This window comes from Anastrepha obliqua, chromosome 1 (genome assembly GCF_027943255.1).
Source record: "Anastrepha obliqua isolate idAnaObli1 chromosome 1, idAnaObli1_1.0, whole genome shotgun sequence".
Classification (NCBI taxonomy): domain Eukaryota; kingdom Metazoa; phylum Arthropoda; class Insecta; order Diptera; family Tephritidae; genus Anastrepha; species Anastrepha obliqua.
The window spans coordinates 111,160,444-111,179,620 of record NC_072892.1 but is presented as its reverse complement, the minus strand read 5'-3'; positions in this window follow the sequence as shown (position 1 = coordinate 111,179,620).

Here is a 19,177-nt window from a genome sequence, read left to right as displayed (position 1 = left end):
GTGGCCCAATCACTCCTCTCACTTGAACGTCGTACTTCATAGAAGATTTTATTGACGTTAGAACTTAAGTGGATATGCGCCTTCTCACTCTTTAATGACTTTCGACACAAAAAAATCCTCTTCGTTGTTGAGATTGAGAACTGATTGACAGTGACTCATACGCGGCTGACGTTCAACAGGTATATATTAACTGAGTTACGGTTTGCACTTTCACCAGAATTCGGTGATTCGACTTGGGATGCTCAATTTCATGGCCCGTTGTCTGTTTGATTTTATTCGTTCTCAACGACATCGACAGTCACAGCCGCGATATACACGGGCGAACGACCAGACCGGTGGCGGCCACGCCCTGCAAAGTCACGTGTATTTCCGGTCTGTTCGAGTCAAGCAGCTAAGCGCCAGATTGTTTGGGTTTTTGGTGCGACACGATTAGGAAATCGACATCGATATTCACGCTGGCCAAAAATATGGACGTAATTATTCCACGCACTTGCGGAGTATAGCGCTCCATTTCTTTAATTTCTTTTGCTGTTCACTGCTTCTTCCATTCAGTTGTAAGTTACAGGGTGTTAACAATGGAAGCCGACAAAGAGAAAATGTCGATAAAATCACAGAAATAATTCAAGCTGTAGTATCACCCAGGAGCTAAAGATCGACCATAAAATAGTTTTAAATCATTTGCGCAAAAATTATACTAAAAACTATGTCTTTCATTTTCCCCAAGCTAATAGCGTCTTTAAGTACGCTGTTACTTTATATGCCACCTTGTATAATAAATACTGCATGCCATAAAAAGAACCCGGTATTGCTTTTAGTGAATAGATCATCGCTAATATGATATTCGTAATTTCTTTTATTCAAATTTCGGAATTTCGTAGCGGAATGAGCTTTGAATGAACTTAGTTTAGAAGTGATTTGGAAAAAAAATATTAAACGGAAAATGTTATTATCGTCGCAACACAACAAACTGGGCAGACATGTGTTACTAATATGTGACGATTTGTAACATCAGTAACCTAAATTTGGGTAATTTGTCAACAACTCAATACAATACCTTTCTGTCTGTATGGTGTATGCCACATATCCAAATGTACACACATACATATGTAGCTACATGCATATGCATTATACATATATGTGCCTCATATTAGAATTTCCGCCTTCCCGACATTCCCCCAGTTTACCACTACATACACATAGTTACATACATGCAGTATAGCTATAAAAGCCTAATTCAATGCAAAACATCATTAACTACCGTTATAACTAATATAGTATATCGGAAATCACTGCGCCACAGTAACCATAAATAATTCAGGCCAACTAACCACAAACGACTCACAAACTGCACCAGAGAATATATTTTGGTAGTTTGATAAAAAATTAGTATTTTGAAGAAAGAAAGATTTTCTTATCGCTCACGCTACGAAAATAAAGTCAAAAACTACGTTGCGGAAGTAAATGAAAGGAGCGGAGAAGAGGCCGCTGAGAGGGTAATTTCCTTAAATGATATACAACGCCACATAAACAGCAGCCCCAATGCACAAAACGGCTGTATACGCATTTGGATCGTGCACATACTCACCTGCACACATACACACGTGCGCGTACATGCCAGAGCATTAAAATCGACCATTCAACACTCATACACAACCATAGACGTCGGTCGGTCGGTCGGTCGCTATGCTCATGCCACTGCACACATACGCACATAGCTTTGCAAATATAAATCATAATAAATAACTTAGAAACACCTCAACATGAAAGTTGCACGTTTACGTCAGTGTTGCCAACAAGTTTGAAAGTAATTTTTATCGTTGTCGCTGTTACTAATGCTTATGTTGCTGTTGGCGCTGCCAATGTATTTTGCTCATTTTGTTGTCCGTTTAGTTGTTGCATTTTCTAAGTCCGCTGCTTTCGCAGTTTTCGCAACGTGTTGGTCGATGAATTTTACTGTGTTGTGTTTCGTTAGTGCTGCAGGTGGACGAGAGGCTGGCAACGCAGCGAGAGAAATCTTACATTTCGGAAACTACACTGCGAAAAAAATGCACAGCATATTTTATATTGTTGGGGAGAGATTTCAAATAAGACATGAGTTATAAATTTCGTGAAAGGAACCGAATGCAATTATCAGCTTTTGGAAGTCATTTTCCGAGCGACAAGGTAAAGAGTTTTTCAACAAGAAATTTTTAATAATAAAAGATAAATAAAGAATTAAGATTAAATAATAAAAAATTATACAAAAAATTTATTTTGATTTGTTTTTATCTGTTTATTTGTAAGAGTAACAACTATTTAATAATTATTATTCAAATATACATACAGGGTCCGGCAATCGAAGTGTAACAAACTTCAGACCGCTCGCGCAGCTGATGCCCGTACATCAGCTGTCTGTTAGTTGGTTAAATGACAGCTCAGAGAAGCGCGCAAGCATTTTGTCGAGAGTAAGCGCGAAAAAAGAAAATCAGTAATGGATTTCCAACGTAATAGTGTGATTGCATTGGCTGGCATTTGGCTGGTAAATCACAACCACGAGTGTTCGTGAGCTCGAGCACCTTAAAGTAAATAACGTTTTTGTTTATCGCACCATTACTCGTTACAGTGATACTGGTAGCATCGCGAAACGTCGTGGAGGTGGTCATCAAAAGACTGCTACGTCACGCGAAATGGTTAAAAAAGTGAAGAAGCGACTTGGGCGAAATCTAGGATGAAGTGCCAATCAAATGGCGAAAGAACTGAAAATATCTGCCATAACATATACCGCATATTGACAAATAATCTCAAAGTCAAGCCTTACAAGATCCAAAAGGCAAATGATCTTAGACCAAAGCGAAAGTGGTCAATTTCCGAACATTGTGTTTTCCGACGAGAAAATTCTTCAAATTGAGTTATCGACTGGCCACCAGGGGGCAGAACCCGCCGCAGGTAATGTTTTGGGCCGCTGTAACCGCAGACGGGCGCTCTCCAATCGTTTTCATCGAGCCTGGCGTCAAGACAAATGCGAAATATAGCGGGAAAGTATTCTGGAAGTTGCTTTGAAGCCGTGGGAAGACAAACATTTCAGTGGCAGACCATGGACGTTTCAACAGGACTCGGCACCGTCTCACTAAGCTCGAGTGAACCAAAAATAGCTACCAAACAACGTTCCGAACATCATAGCGTCCACGAAATGGCTCTCAAATACACCAAACTCGAATCCGATTGTGTATTCTCTTTGGACCATTTTGGAGAACAAGGTCCGAACTAAAAGATTCACCAGTCTCGAGGAGCTGAAAAGAGCCATTGTCCGCGAATGGGCCGAAATACCTGCAGGTCACATTCGGGCAGCTTTCGATCCATTTCTGGACCGTCTCAAGGCCATAGTCAAGGCAAAAGGTAGTCATATAGAGCAAAAGTAAATTGATTCTTAATTTGGTGTTATTTTCACATTTTATTTTTTACTTTGAATTGAATAAAAGTAATTTTCCACACTAAACGTATATCCTTTTTAAATGGCACTTCGAGTGCTGGGTCCTACATATTAATATTAAGTTGAAAACAGTCGATGGCACGGAGTCTGCTTGTGTGACTCCAGAGGATATCATGAACTCCCTGTAGGATAACTACCTTTGCATTTGTCTTGGACAATGTAATAATAATCCATTTTATGTTTTTGTATGGGACCCCGTACATTAGCAAAGCATCTTTCATTCGGTGTCTGAATAAACTATCGATTATTTCCAGTACAGTGAAACTACTACTACTACTACTAGTGCAACACCGATCAGTTGTAGACCTGTTTCGCCGAAATCCGCATTGGTAGTGATCTAAGATGGCACCCTAGAGTGGTTCTACTCATATGAGTATGAGAACTACTAGGTGTTTAAGCAAGTGATATATGCTTGATATTGTATTTGACAGATGTCCTTGGATTTAGTTCACGATTTTTTGCTGTCATAAAACAATCGCCTCCAGGCTAAGCGAATATCAAGTTTTCTTCAATCAAGGAAATTAAAAAAAAGGCAATCGCGTGGTGCCAGTTCTGAAATATACGATGGATGAAAAATAGTCTCCCATCGTGTCAACTTTGGCATGTCATATAGTAAATACGATAATGAGGAAGAATAACATATATAAATATAAGTTAAAAGGACTATTAGAGCCTTTTTGTGTCAGCCTTGAATACAAGTATGAGACAGTGAAAATCAGTCATTAATTGAACACATTTAATTTTTTCAGTACACCAACTCGGCTGCTTCTACTCCATGTTATTCTTCCTGTTTTTATCTGTGAACGTGAACGTTGATAGGTACACAAAATTATCCTTGTACACCACTTTCTCGACTTTTCGCCTCACCAGCACGAAGACTTCCAGTAACTATTTTCGTCGCACTTGCCGCTGCCGTTTCAATGCCTTGTGTTGACTGGCTTTACTACATTTCTTATTTGTGTTGTTGTCGTTGCGATAAAATTGATTCATAACTTAAATAAATCATGAGAAAGTAAAAACTTTGTTAGGATTTATCATCATCACACACACGTCTATGCACTTGCATTACCACACGCACATATAAATCCTATACACATTCGTGTTGGCATAAATAGCAGTGTTACCAGGTGCATCTTTAAGTTGCTTTATTTACGTCGCCACTGAATTTTTAAAGCGAAAATACTAGACTGATTACTAAAATCAAGAAATATAAGAATATTTGTTACACCACACAAATGTATATGTATATATTAGGGTGGTCCAAAAATGCATGGGAAAAAATTTATATTAAAATTTTTATGCTGCCGCCCCCCATAATGGTAAAGAATGAAAAATAAAAAGACCCGTATTTTTTTGTTTTTTAATCAGACCATATTTAATGGTGCCGCCGGGGCTTTGAAATATCCCATGTATTTTGCATGGGAAAAAAATACTTTTTCGTAGATTTCATGTAAAAACCTGGAAAATGAATATATTTTAACCGGATACCTCAGTTTCTCTTCATAATTGGTCAGGGAATAACAACCAATTATGAAATAATTAATTTTTTTGTATTAACTATTTTTTATAAAATCTAAGAAAAAATCGAAAAACAATATTTTATATTACTTTTATGAAAATAGTTAATACAAAAAAAATTAATTATTTCATAATTGGTTGTTATTCCCTGACCAATTATGAAGAGAAACTGAGTTATCCGGTTAAAATATATTCATTTTCCAGGTTTTTACATGAAATCTACGAAAAAGTATTTTTTTCCCATGCAAAATACATGGGATATTTCAAAGCCCCGGCGGCACCATTAAATATGGTCTGATTAAAAAAAAAAAAAATACGGGTCTTTTTATTTTTCATTCTTTACTATTTTGGGGGGCGGCAGCATACAAATTTTTTTTGGACCACCCTAGTATATATGCATAGTAAAACATCCTTTCGGTTTCTATGAGTTTTTTGACGAATGTTTTTTTTTCAGAGGATTTTTTCTATAAAACGAAGCTGAAAATTTTGTATGTAGAAGGAAAAAATTGTCCAGAATCAATGCAATTCTTGAGCCACTTGAAACTAACACTTTGTTATTATAAAGTGTGGTTAAACTTCAAGGGCCGATGTTGAATGTAAACCACACCTAAATGTCAAGCTTTTTTTTTTGTATTTCATTTAATATTTTTCAATTTCAGACAAACTCAATTTGAACCAATGAAAAGAAACACAATCGAGCAACGAGTCGTCAATGGTCAGAATGGTGGCAGGAAATGGCAACAGTAAATGACCAATTTTCAAATCAAATCATCTTCAGTGATGAGGCACATTTTCACCTCAGTGGATTCGTCAATAAGCAGAATTGCCGCATTTGGGCGAATGATAATTCAAGAGGGATTGCCGAAAAACCAATGCACCCACAAAGAGTGACTGTTTGGTGCGGTTTATGGGGCGGCGGCATCATTGGGCCGTATTTTTTCCAAAATGAGGCCGATCAGGCAGTTACTGTGAATAGTGTTCGCTATCGTGAGATGATAACGAACTTTTTATGTACCGATTTGGAAGATATGGATGTGGACAAAATGTGATTTCAACAGGACGGTTCCACTTGTCACACAGCTAACGAAACAATGGCTCTTTTGCGCGAAAAATTTGATGACCGAATAATCTCACGTCGCGGCGATGTCAATTGGCCGCCAAGATCATGTGATTTAACACCGTTGGACTTCTTTCTTTGGGGTTATTTGAAAGAAGAGGTGTACATCGATAAGCCAGCAACAATTCAAGAGCTAAAGGATGAGATAATTCGGCACATTAACGGCATAGAACCTCAATTATGCCTCAGCGTCATCGAAAATTTGGACCATCGGAAGGAGGTGTGCCGCCGAGGCCGCGGTGGCCATTTGGCCGATATTTTCTTCCATGCATAATTGAACTATACCAATATTATCATAATAAAGAGAAATGAGAATAATTTCTTAAAAAAATTGTATTTTACTTAAAATCAACACCGGCCCTTGAAACTTAACCACCATTTATAAGGAAAACCTTATACACCAAAGTTCCAAACTTTACACAAATTCCGAAAACATCAACATTTTCTAAATTTTAATCAGAATTTATAAAAAACTTCTGGATATGCAGTTTTATAGCCCATTTAATTTTGGTGCAACAAAGTGTAAATTTGAAGTCGGTCAAATATCGGGTTAACTTTTTGTTAGCATAATTTTGCATACTCTTTGCGAATATTTAAAAAAAAAATACAGTGCCTTAATGTAATATGTATGTAAATAATCACTTTTGATCTATTTGCGTATTGCAAAACTGATGAGATGACTCTGAAAACTATTTTTATTTTTTAATAATTATTATGCACTTGCATGGTGGCGCAAAATTAATCACCATGTTGGAAGATTTTTTAATAGCAGCGTACGTCAACCACATTCGACACTTGTGAACTAGACAGCTGTGGTATAAAAACAGACAAGTAGCGGGTCAAAATAAAAATTTCCTTCCCACAAAATAATTGTTTTCTCTATTTAGCAGAGAAATAATTAAAAAACAAAAAATGCTCTTTGTTTCTTGTAAACAACGTTTCTTTTAAAGTGCGTGTTTTACTTATAGGCGGAGAGCTTTAAATTGTAAACACTGGTTTCAGTTACAGCCAATTTGACAGTTCTCAGCTTTTTATTACCGAAATATCAGTGCTCGATTACTGCATAGAGTGTCAAATAAAGTCATTAAGACTATTTACTTACTTACTTAGCTGACAACTACAACCGATGGTCGGCCGTGGGCGCTACCAAAATATTACGTCAATCGCTTCTGCATTTCGAAAAGAACACCTTTGCTGGAGCGTTATTGTCCATTCGCTCAACGTGACCTAACCAGCGCAGCCGCAAAATTTTAATGCGATTCACTACGTCGATGTCGGCGAACACCTCCTGCAGCACTTCTTATTCGATACGCATCATTCACGCAAATCGGATCACAGATGTTGAAAAAAATGTTCCTCACGACCATCAGCGTTCGTCACTGTTCAGGACTCAGCGACATACAGTAAGACCGGGTTAGAGTTTTTGATAGAGTTTTTTTTTTCATGCATCGAGAAAGGGTTCTGATTTACTATGAGGACTTGATTTAGTATGCTGCTATTACTCTGATCCCAACTGTACCTATGTAGACGCCTTGGATGATATGAAGCAACACATAACGCAGCCAATGAACCTCAGACATACACATGTGAGAAACAAATTTTCCTTACAGCACGTATGATTACTTCCGAAACTACAGCATTGCCGTCTCAGCACCACAACGTTTCTTACGCACCACGCGTATTTATAATAAGTCTCGCGTATTTGTATTTGAGTAGCTAAAGTGGCGGAGAGTCAAATGTGGGTATGTGTATCAGTGTGGTTTGCTAAGGTAATTTATTAAATTTCGCCTCGTAAAATTAACCCCGAAAATGCCAGCACATATACATTCAAATGTATATATATTTGTACTATGTATGTATGAGTATGCATTCCGGTTTACAGGCAGGAACGTTGATTCTGAACTTCATGCTCGAGTCTCACATCGAGTGTGCATATGTATGTTATATGTTGAAGCTTTTCGTTTTGTGCAGCCTGTAGCGGTTGGAATCGTTTTCGCAGTACAAAAGGTGTTATGCCACACTAACGAAATCAATTTGTTACTTTTTGACGTGTGGGTTGATAAACTCATTTTGAAGAATATTCTGGTGTGCTCCAAAAGACATTTGCACAAAACGCTGGTAGAGGATTGATAAAATGTTGTCGAGTTAATGGCAGATTACGCGTAGGCATTTTGTTCATTTTTCGCATAATGGGATCAAACACGTTTTTAGAGTTAAAAATATACCTAAGCTCATTACAAATAATACACGCCCTAGTGTTATCCTATGGACAAATAGATATGCCGTGTTTGTATATAGTTTCAGTCAGACTAAGCGCATTTACAGATTAATGCAAAATTTTTGACGTGATAACGTCTTATAATTCGATTTAACAGGCTGCACGCACGAAAAAATGTGTCGTTACCTTGCTCATTAGTGTTATCTTGCTCATTTGTCGATACCTTGCTAATTTGTCGTTACCTTGCTCATTGCCGTTACCTTGAATGAACTGCAAGCGAAAGCGCGGAACGAACAAAGCAAGCGAACGGCAACGTTCGACATCTTGCTCTCTCCTACTTAAGTGAGCGTATATATGTGTGTATATGCGCATATGTACATACATATATAAATTCACGTATTTGTATTTGCATACGCCTTCTTATTGATTATTATTAATTTGATTGACTTGAAGAATTTAAAATAAAACCAAGTTTGTTAATAATACCTGTTGTCTTAATGTTATTATCATTAATTTTTTTATTATATATGAAGGAAAAAATGTATGGTAATATTTACCACATACCTTATAAGATATATTGTATACTAATATATGTATTATAAACATGCATATACATATACAATTTCGCGCAATTTTCAAAAAGAACGAATCTATATGTAAAGATGCATACAAGTCATATGGACATATCATATATACGAATCTATTCCGTATGCAAGCAAATGTAAGCTAATTTGCTTGAACTGCAAGCGAGAGCGCGGAACGAACGACAAAGAGCACAATCGGCCCCCGCGTTCGGCAACGTTCGACTTTTGGCTCTCTCCTACTTGAGTGAGCATATGTATGTATGTATATGCGCATATGTAGGTATATAAATTCACATACTGCATATGCCTTCTTCTTGTGTGCATGGTAATGAACCATTTCTCTGTTGAGAATAGGACGATGATAGAAAAAGTAGGAAATGAAAGGGAGTGTTTCGAGTGTAAAATGTCTTGAAAAAGGCAAATCGATGATGGTGCTTCTTAGTGTTGTTGACTTATTAACGTCTGACACACAATCGAAATTGAACATATCTTTCATGAATTTGATAAATGTTTCGTCATTTTTCACGTTTGTGAAATTGTAACTTGACCTATTCCATTGCAATTACATTTACCTCCTCCTCTATATCCATACAAAATATCTATCAAACAAATACAATAAAATTTTGTTTTGAAAATTGCAACCCTTACATCAGTATTTTCTTATGACGTTGTCACGTTAAACTATCGTCAGTAAACCGACTTTACAGACCACCTCTTGTTTTTCATATGCGTTTTGGTCTCTGAACTTTATTTGTCATTCAGTAAGTCAGAGCTTCTTTAGCAAATCAATACTGTACTATCTTTTTACTGAACTCATTTTAACCAATATAGAGCTATAGTTAGCCATAAATCAGCCTAATTGCTTGCCACTCATTCATATTCTTTGTTCACGACTCACGAATTTAGATATCTACAAATTGCATTAATTCGTGAATAGTGGACAATTTTCTTTGCGTCACACGAATAGGACTACCATAAATTCCCAACGTCACGTTATAGGCCTGGCAAATGGTAACTCCATCACATCATTCAGTATCTTATGATCTAAGCAAAGTATTTTCCCAAAACCACTTTGAAACTTGTCTTGTCCTCATCAGGGTCGAATCATCACATCAGCGAACGTACCACTCTTCAATGAAAAATACATATTTAACCAAAGCTGTAGATATACCTATATAATTAAAAAGGTATCATGGTGGAGTATATGGCCAACAAAGACTGCAATTAGAAGCCTAGCGGCAATTTAGGGAAGTAAGTACCTGCAAATTTGTATTTTTTTTAAGTATTCAGTGGAGAACTTTTGATTTCAAAAGTTGTTTTGGATTTTATTTTATTTACTTTCGTATTCTTTAGTATAAAATATTTAGGTATGGCTGACGAAACATTTTTATGGGGTAAATGTAGCAAGTGGGTATTAATTAAGTATCTCGTAAGAATAAATAAAAAATGCATTTGCATGAGTATTATCTTTTTATTTCACCTTAAGTATTTTAAATAAAAAAAATATTCTAAAACTTATTTACAAGATTGCACATGCATGTGTACATATGTTTTCAATTTCAGTAAGGTATAAATTATTTGGTCTCTTATTGTTTGGCCGTTTCAGGAATCCGCAAGGAAAAGTATGTAAATGTTTGTATTCGGGAGCGCCAAGGATCGCTCCTTTCTCTTAGCTGCCTCCGCACTATTTTTTCATCTTCATCACTTTTACTAGAACTCATATATAAAAAAAGTCGGATCAATAGTCGTTCGTTCAGTCTGGAAGTCACACAAATCACCCCTTCCTTTTTAATTGCGCCCCAGTACTCTTTAAGTTTTAAAATTTTGGTAAAAGTGCAAATAGCTTATCAGAAACTATCAATCGTATACAAAGATTTCAATTATAATGTGTACCCTCAGACTACATTTACATATAGTAGAATTTAAGGGAAAAATTGTGTCTAGTATATTTTAACTACCTCGTATCTACATAAATATCTATGTATATATAATTGGCGCTTACACCCATTTCGGGGTGTGGTTTACAAATGGAGGGATTTACAGTTTTAAACCGACTCCGAGCCGCAGATATTTTTTTATGATAACTTCCTTATTCGTGCCGGATATTTACTTGTAGTCAAAACCATTGATTCGTGTACAACTGTTCAACGTTTACGTAATGCCCCAAATGAAAATTGTATGTAGTTGAAAACAGCTTATGGCCGGAGCCCAGCCGAAAGTTGAGCACACATGAAAATATTGAATTCGTAGCTATAAGTTTGCACGATAATCGACGTCAGTCCATGCGCAAGAGAGCGGCTGCCCTGGGACTTCCAAAAACTATTCTTCATGAAATATTGAAGAAGGATCTTGGACTCTTCCTCTCAAAAATTTAATCTCGGAAGCGCGTAATCCTAACGATTATAATTAGTGTAAACGTTTCTGCGAGACAACGTTGGGACGATTTTGCACGATAAACACTATCTTTTCGAGTATTGAAGCCCATTTTCATTTAAGTGGAAGTGTAAATAAGCAAAATTGCCATTATTGGTCACCCAAAGAACAGAAGAACCAGCTATTGAAACATGCACAGCCACGCCACATTCCCAAATTGACGGTTTGGTATGCATTGTAAAGCAGTGGAATAATTGTCTCTAATAAGCCGTTTCGGTAGATATCCTGGGCACACAGCTTGACAAATATTACGCCTTAGACTTTTTATTATGTGATATCTCAAAAGTAAAATCTATGAATTAAAACGAACGACCATCTCAGCACTAAAATAAATATCGTTCGCGAGGTATCCCGACATCACTTCGTCAGCGAGTGGTACGGAGCACGGAGGCGGGATTCCAAGAGGTCGGACACATAGTCAAAATTTAAAGGAAATAATTAAGAGAAAAATAAAATCTCTGCTTGTATTTTTTGTAATTGTTATCGAAATAACCTTTTCGTACTTCTTTTTTAATTTAGCTTTCAATTTTTAATAATGGCACCGAGCCCCCTGTATTTCTAAAATTAAATAAAGGGCTATTTTCAGACTACATACATATATTAATTATAAAAGTGCATTATTAAATATATGTTTACGGACATTATAAAATATCCCTAGAAAATAAATGAGCTCTAAAGATATACTCAATAAATTCACATGGCAATTAACTACAACAAAATATACTCTATTTTCTAACCCGCCATTATAGTATTCTAGCCAAGAGGCTGCCAAATATATTGCTTTGCTTTCTTATTTTAATTGATACTTGTTCGTTCTGCTGAAGCTGCACCGTGGCATATACGAGGATCGTTTGAAAAGTCCGTGCAAAGTCAGAGAGATAGCACTACTGGCACATATCGAGGCTATGTTTAGTTAGCGGAAGAACACACACTAAGTTTCAGCCGGATCAGTCTATTTCATTGCGTTTGGCCTTTGTTTAAATCCAGTAAATCGAGTGGTTTTCCTTTTCCATCAGGACCGCACACCAGTTCACGCCTCAGCAATTGCAGTCGCAAAATTAATGGAAATAGGGTTCCAACTCGTTTCACATCCCCCTTTTTCCAGACTTGGTTCTATCGGATCCCTCGGACTACTCTTTGTTCCCCAATTCGAAGAAATGGCTAGCGGGAAAAAGTTTTTTCCGAACGAGGAGGTGATTGTAGAAACGTATGGCTATTTTTCAGACTTAGACAAATCCTATTTTTCGGAAGGGTTCAACAAACTAGACAGTGTTGCACGAAGTCTATAAGCCTGAAAAGAATGGATGTCGAAAAATAAAAATAGTTAGTAGTTTTTAAATTTGCCCGCACTTTTCGAACGGTCCTCGTAAAAGTCGCATTAGCACTATGCACATTTATACGAGGTGTGGCAATTAAGTTCCCTGAATTTATGTATAACTCTGTATCTGGTAACACTGCGCCATTAAACATAAATTTTGAATAAGGAGGGCATCCTTTAGTTTGAATCGAGGTTTGAAGTCGTGAAAATTAGTTTTTCAGATTACAAGCAATTTTTTCAATTCTAATTTTTAGTGAAACTGGTAAGTAATAATATCAGGTAGGCACTGCTTATGAGACCCAGATATTTCAGTATGACTCTGAGATCCGTACACTAAGTCAGTAGTGGTTGAAAAAAGGCGGAAAGCGGAAAAATATATTCAAGATGTCCTAGTTGCTACTGATCGTTTGTCTCGATATCCGGGGCATCACTCATCGCAAATATGTTCACGTCAGGCAAAGAGTGATTGGGCAATTCTCTGATGCCATTCTGGAGCAGTTGAGACCACTACCTATCCGTGTGTAGCTTAAGCTCCACCAAAACGACAGAATCTTGCACCACGAAAACGCGTCAGCCCATTCTTTTTTCATTGTACAACATTTTGTGGCAAAAAAAAGGCAGCGTATAAAAGATCAAAAAGAGTTAACTACGGAGTATTACCAACGATGCTTCCAGGGATGTGTAGGAATCACATTGGAATCATTGTGTAGAATTAGAGGGAGATTATTGTGGATGGCTATGATTAAATTGCATAGCTCGTAACTTAATTTACTTACATTTTACTGCCATAGTCCCGAAACTCAATTGGCACACCTCGTATATGCCGACATTTCTGCTATAAAAATTGGCTGCAGTGCCTGCTCCTTCCTCGTTGCAACATTTTAATTTATTTGCTTAATTTGGATTTTACTTTTGTATTTTTCGTCGTGTCCTGATTTTGAAATGTAAATGTAAACATTTTTTTAAAAAAAGTACAATGAACAGAATGATAGTTAAACTAAACCCCTCAACTAAGCAAAACTGTAAATATTTATTCAACTTTAATATTATTCAAAAAAAAGTAGCTATTTACCTCTTATTTAACATAAACAACAACAAATGCTAATAAATAGCGCGATACAAATAAGGACAGCCCTATACTGCAGCCAATGCAATGCGGGCGTGGCACAAGTGTTGCAGTAATGAAAATTAATGTGTGTTGACTTACACAGTTGCCGCCACTTTAAGTCCCCATCCAACCAACCGAGCCAGCCACCATGTTTTTTCTTTGGCAGTAATGCGGAAATAAGATTTACTAGCAGAGCCAAGCAGACAAACAAACCCAGTAGAGTTCATAAAATTTGGCAAAATGGCAATTAAATTTACTCTTCCTGTGTGGACTTGTAATGGTTCTTTATACAGTTTCAAACTCAGCATTTTTAGTTGATTTCATTGTGATTTAAATATATTATATATAAATACTTATAAAGAGTTTTCCAATAACAGGTGTCATGAATGAATGGATTGCGCTATCGAGCGATGATTAACACTTTTTTATGGCCGGAATTGGATGGTATTGATCTGGACAATGTTTATTTTCAACCAGACGGCGCTACGTGCCACACAAGCAACGAAACCATTGATCTTTTATGGGAAAAGTTTCTGGACCCTGTTATCTCTCGAAGAAGTGATCACAATTGACCACCGAGATCTTTTGATTTAACACTTTGTGACTTTTTCTTTGGGGCCACGTGAAAGAGAAGGTCTACGCCAACAGCCCAGATTCGATTCAAGACCCCGAAGATGAAATTCGTGAGGCAATCGAAGACATAGGGCAACCACTTTGCAATTCGCTTATAGAAAATTTCATGAAAAGGATATTGTCCGTTAAGCGTGGTCGTGGTGGTCATTTGCCTAATATTGTTTTCCACTATTAACGGCATACCTTCCTCTTCATAATTTATATTAAAAAATAGCATTTTTCTTTGAATATTAAAATAACACCTCTTACTAATATAGATAACCCTATATATTCAGTAGGATGGAGACAATAATGAGGAGACATTTCATGGTACCCTTACTTTACTCTCAGCGAATTTGACAATATCAGCTGTTTTTCGTGACGCTATCATGGTGTAATTGGTGATCAGATTACTACTTTCGCAATTTATCATTTTTTTGTTTTCTATTTTAGTTTGAGTTAATTTTTCCTGATATTTTTTAACCTCTTTTAATTAAAGAACATAGGATGTATGATGTGAAATATAAAATTATTAAAATTTTTTTAAAATTAGTTCAATAATTCGCTCAGTTAGCTTTAGCTTTTTTTATCATCTGGTCACACTATCGGCGAATGCGATTGTTGTTGATGTTCGTGATTATGCATGTGGCATTTCTTTGCTTTATTTAATTTTTTTTCCGAGTTAGTGCTTCTTCTTCTCCTTCGAGCAATCAAATGTCTCTCTCGCAACCACAGTGCTACCTAGTTTTGGATATAAGAACTTTGGATAATCACCATTTGCCCATTTAGAGAAAAGGAAAGACAAAACTAAATTTTTATTCTACTACTTAAAGAGCTTTGTATGCGTGACGAATTGCCTTTACTGTATGCGTTTTTTTAAATAAATGTGTTATAGTTATGTACAATAGACTGTATTGAAAGAACAGAGTTTCAAACATCCATCCTTGTACATAAATCTTTTGTTAAGAAAATTAAAAGAAAAGACCGAAAAACACTTTTTTTGCTATACTTGAGGTAACGTAAGAAAATAAGGCACTCCTTTCGCGAAAAACTCTTATAGTTTTTTCCGTAATATCTGGATATTCTTTCAATTTTTTTTTTTTACTATAATTACACCTCTGTGGCTTTAATTTATATTCAGTAAATTCAAAGCCTCTGCCGCCGCAGCCGAATAGGTTGGCGCGTGACTACCATTCGGAATTCACAGAGAAAATTTAGGTTCGAATCTCGGAGGAACCCCAAATTAAGAAAAACATTTTTCTATAATAATAGCGGTCGCCCCTCGACAGGCAATGGCAAACCTCCGAGTGTATTTCTGCCATGAAAAAGCTCCTCATACAAATATCTACCGTTCGGAGTCGGTTTGAGTCCATTTCGGAGTCCATTTGTGGAACAACATGAAGACGCACACCACGAAGAAGAGGAGGAGCTCAGCCAAACACCCAAAAAGGGTGTACGAGCCAATTATATATACATATATATAAATTCAAACCCTACAAGACAGTGCTGAGTACTTTCGGCAAAACTGAGAATGAGTAGATGCTTGGCTAACATTTGAAAATGCGTGAGTTTGAATCTCCGTGGATGGAAAACCGAATTGATATGTAAGAGTCTTCTAATGAAAAAAACATTAATTTTCTATGTTTGTAAATAAAACATTTTATAATAACGAAACAAAAACTTCTCAGTGTCATCAGTGCTGATTACCTTTTAATATCGAAAATAAGGAGTTTTTGTCATATGTGCTGATTACTTTTTGATAACGAAAATGAGTAGTTTGGCCCATCAGTGCTGATTACTTTTTGAAAACAAACATGAGAAGTATGATTATTAGTGTTTAAAAGCTTGTGATGACGACAATGAGGAGTTGTCAGCAGTTATTAAATTGTAGGAATAAATAAATCAATAATTAGGTGCCTTGCCTTTAGAGTATAGCAGAATATTTCTCAGTTATAAGAAATTCCTATTGGTAAAAGAGAGATAGAAAATCACATCGACAAGGTGAAACTATCAGAACTTTCCCAGGGCTAGAACTAAAATGTCTAATTTAATGAGGATAGTGATGATGATAATATGAGTGCTTATATGATAGTCACCGTCTTGTAGGGAAAGTTTTTTTTATTTGTAAAAAGTTTTTAAATGTCAAGAAAAGTTGGGAAAAGAGGATGCAATATTTTTGCAAAACCTCATAAGGAGCAAAAAGTTAGATTTACACTTTCAAAACATCAACTTTTATAAGAATCAATAAATTTTCAAAAGCACTGAAATCTTATCAGCATAAGTTTTAAATGCAATAGCAATACAAGTTTTTTTTAGGTTACAGTTTTGGTAGCTTTAAATTAAAAATAGAAACAAACACCAAACTAAAAAATGTTCACATTTTGGGTATAAAAAAGCACTAAATTTATTACGAAGAGCAAAGGTTTCACAGCACTGCATTACTGCACTAATGTGACTTCAAGCACTTTCTTATGAGCGCAATCTTATTTCTACCATTCTTGTATGCATACGTTCATCAGAGAGAATGTTAGGTTATATCAGCAAAGAAATTGTAATGAACATTCGAGATAATAATAAATACAGAAGTACTTAGTTGAATTCGATCGGAAGCGGACATAGCCTGCACATATTTTCTTGATTTTTCTTTAAATACAAAAAATTAGATCCGCACAAAAAATGATTTCATGTGACAGGTCGGCCTCAAGCCCAGCGCGACACAAAAAGCACCCGAATACGAAAGACTGCTGCCGCACAAGGATTTGATGCCTTGTATATAAATTGTCCCCAATTGGGGGTTTAGTTCCTACCAAGAGGATATATATATATATAATTGGCGCATAGACCCTTTTTGGGTGTTTGGCCGTGCTCCTCCTCCTATTTGTGGTGCGCGTCTTGAAGTTGTTCCACAAATGGAGTGACCTACAGTTTTAAGCCGACTCCGAACGGCAGATATTTTTATGAGGACCTTTTTCATGGCAGAAATAAACTCGGAGGTTTGCCATTGCCTGCCGAGGGGCGACCGCTATTAGAAAAATGTTTTTCTTAATTTTGCTGTTTCACCGAGATTCGAACCTAAATTCTCTCTGTGAATTCCGAATGGTAGTCACGCACCAACCCATTCGGCTACGGCGGCCTACCAAGAGGATACTTGATGGAAATCAAAGGTCGCAAACTCCAAGCTCCGCACCCAGTTATACGTGGAACTATTGAAGAAACACACATTTTTTTTAAAGGAAACTAGTTATCCAATGGCACTGATAGCCTCACCCAGACTGTTCTTCAAATGTAATGAAAAAATTGCATTTTATTAAGGTAATGACAAAATACGTGTACACCACATATTCATATCTCTTATTCCTTGTGCGTCGATTACACAGTCAACTGGAAGCCTTAAACGGCCAGTAGAGTTGACCAAACAGAAAAGTTTTCAAAGTCAACTTTTTTATATCATATGAAGGTTGCGCTTTATATTTTTATTTTGCGTCCAATAATGAAAACACAGTAAATAATAATGAGAATGACTTTATTGCTTTAAAAATTTTCTCCTTTGAAGTCAATATGCTTCTGCATTCTCTGAAACCAATTTACAAAGCACCTTTGCCCCTCAGAAGTAGATACCTCCAAAACGAGCTATATATGAAAAGGCTTCAACAGCATTTTCAGGCGTTAAAAAACGTTGACCTTGCATTTTATTTCTGCTTTTCCGGAGAAAGAAATCATTAGATGTCAAATTAAGGCTGTACAGCAAATAAACCATTAATTCGATCTTTTGAGTGATCAAAAACTCTCTTATGTTAGCCGAGGGCTTGCATTGTCTTGATGAAGGATAATTCGTCTTCGGTGTCAGTGCAACGGAAAGATCAGTAGAAATTCAAATTCATCATCTTCGTTGCTTAATATCGTAGCAGCTGTACGGGCAAGAATAAATTATCACCGCATTGCGACGCCACGGATTTTAGCGATACTTATTTTCGGCAAACGTAGTAAGGCGACTTTCAAAAGTAGAGGCTCATCATTTCCAGATTCCCTTTTTGTTTTGTTAGGACGATATTTTGGTATGGAAACTGTTTCTTGAGTCAGCAAATGATAAATTTGTTTATTTGAATAATCTAAAAAAAAAAAATTAAAGCAAGGTGCTGAGATGCTGGGTTATGAAATGAATGCTGCTTTTACCAAGGCAACGACACTCGCAATCGCCTCATATAGTAAAGTGTTGGCATCTCTGTAATGTCTCCAAGCTATTGCCAACCCCTCCACAATAGACAGATTTAAACCCTATTGAACACTTATGCGCGCTTCTGGGATGAAATATTTTGAGGGGCATTGACATCGAACACTATGGTTCGACAGCTCAGAATGGCAAACTGTGTTTATATTTCTGTTCAGTAAGGTTTGGCAAGTTATAATTTGTCATATAACGCCAAAACAACGCTTCCAAATTGTGGAAGTTTACATACTTACTTACTTACTTACTTAGGTGGCGCTACATCCGCCACCTTTGGCGCCTTTGGATGAATCCAAAATAGCCTGCCAGCTGTTTCTGTCTTGCGCTCGCTAGTGCCGGGTTGACAGGTCCTGAAGCCCTTTGTCTTTCCAACAAAGATGCAGTCATCCCTTCCTCGTCTTTATTTTTTGGGGAACCGTTTCGAAGGTCGACTTCGACTCTTCGTTCATACGAGTGACATGGCCAAACCAGCGTAGTCGCTATGCGGAGGGGAACAAAGACCTTACGGAGAATTTTTCTCTCGAAAGCTCACGAAATTTTCTCATCAGCTGTTGACATCGTCCAATCTTCTACCC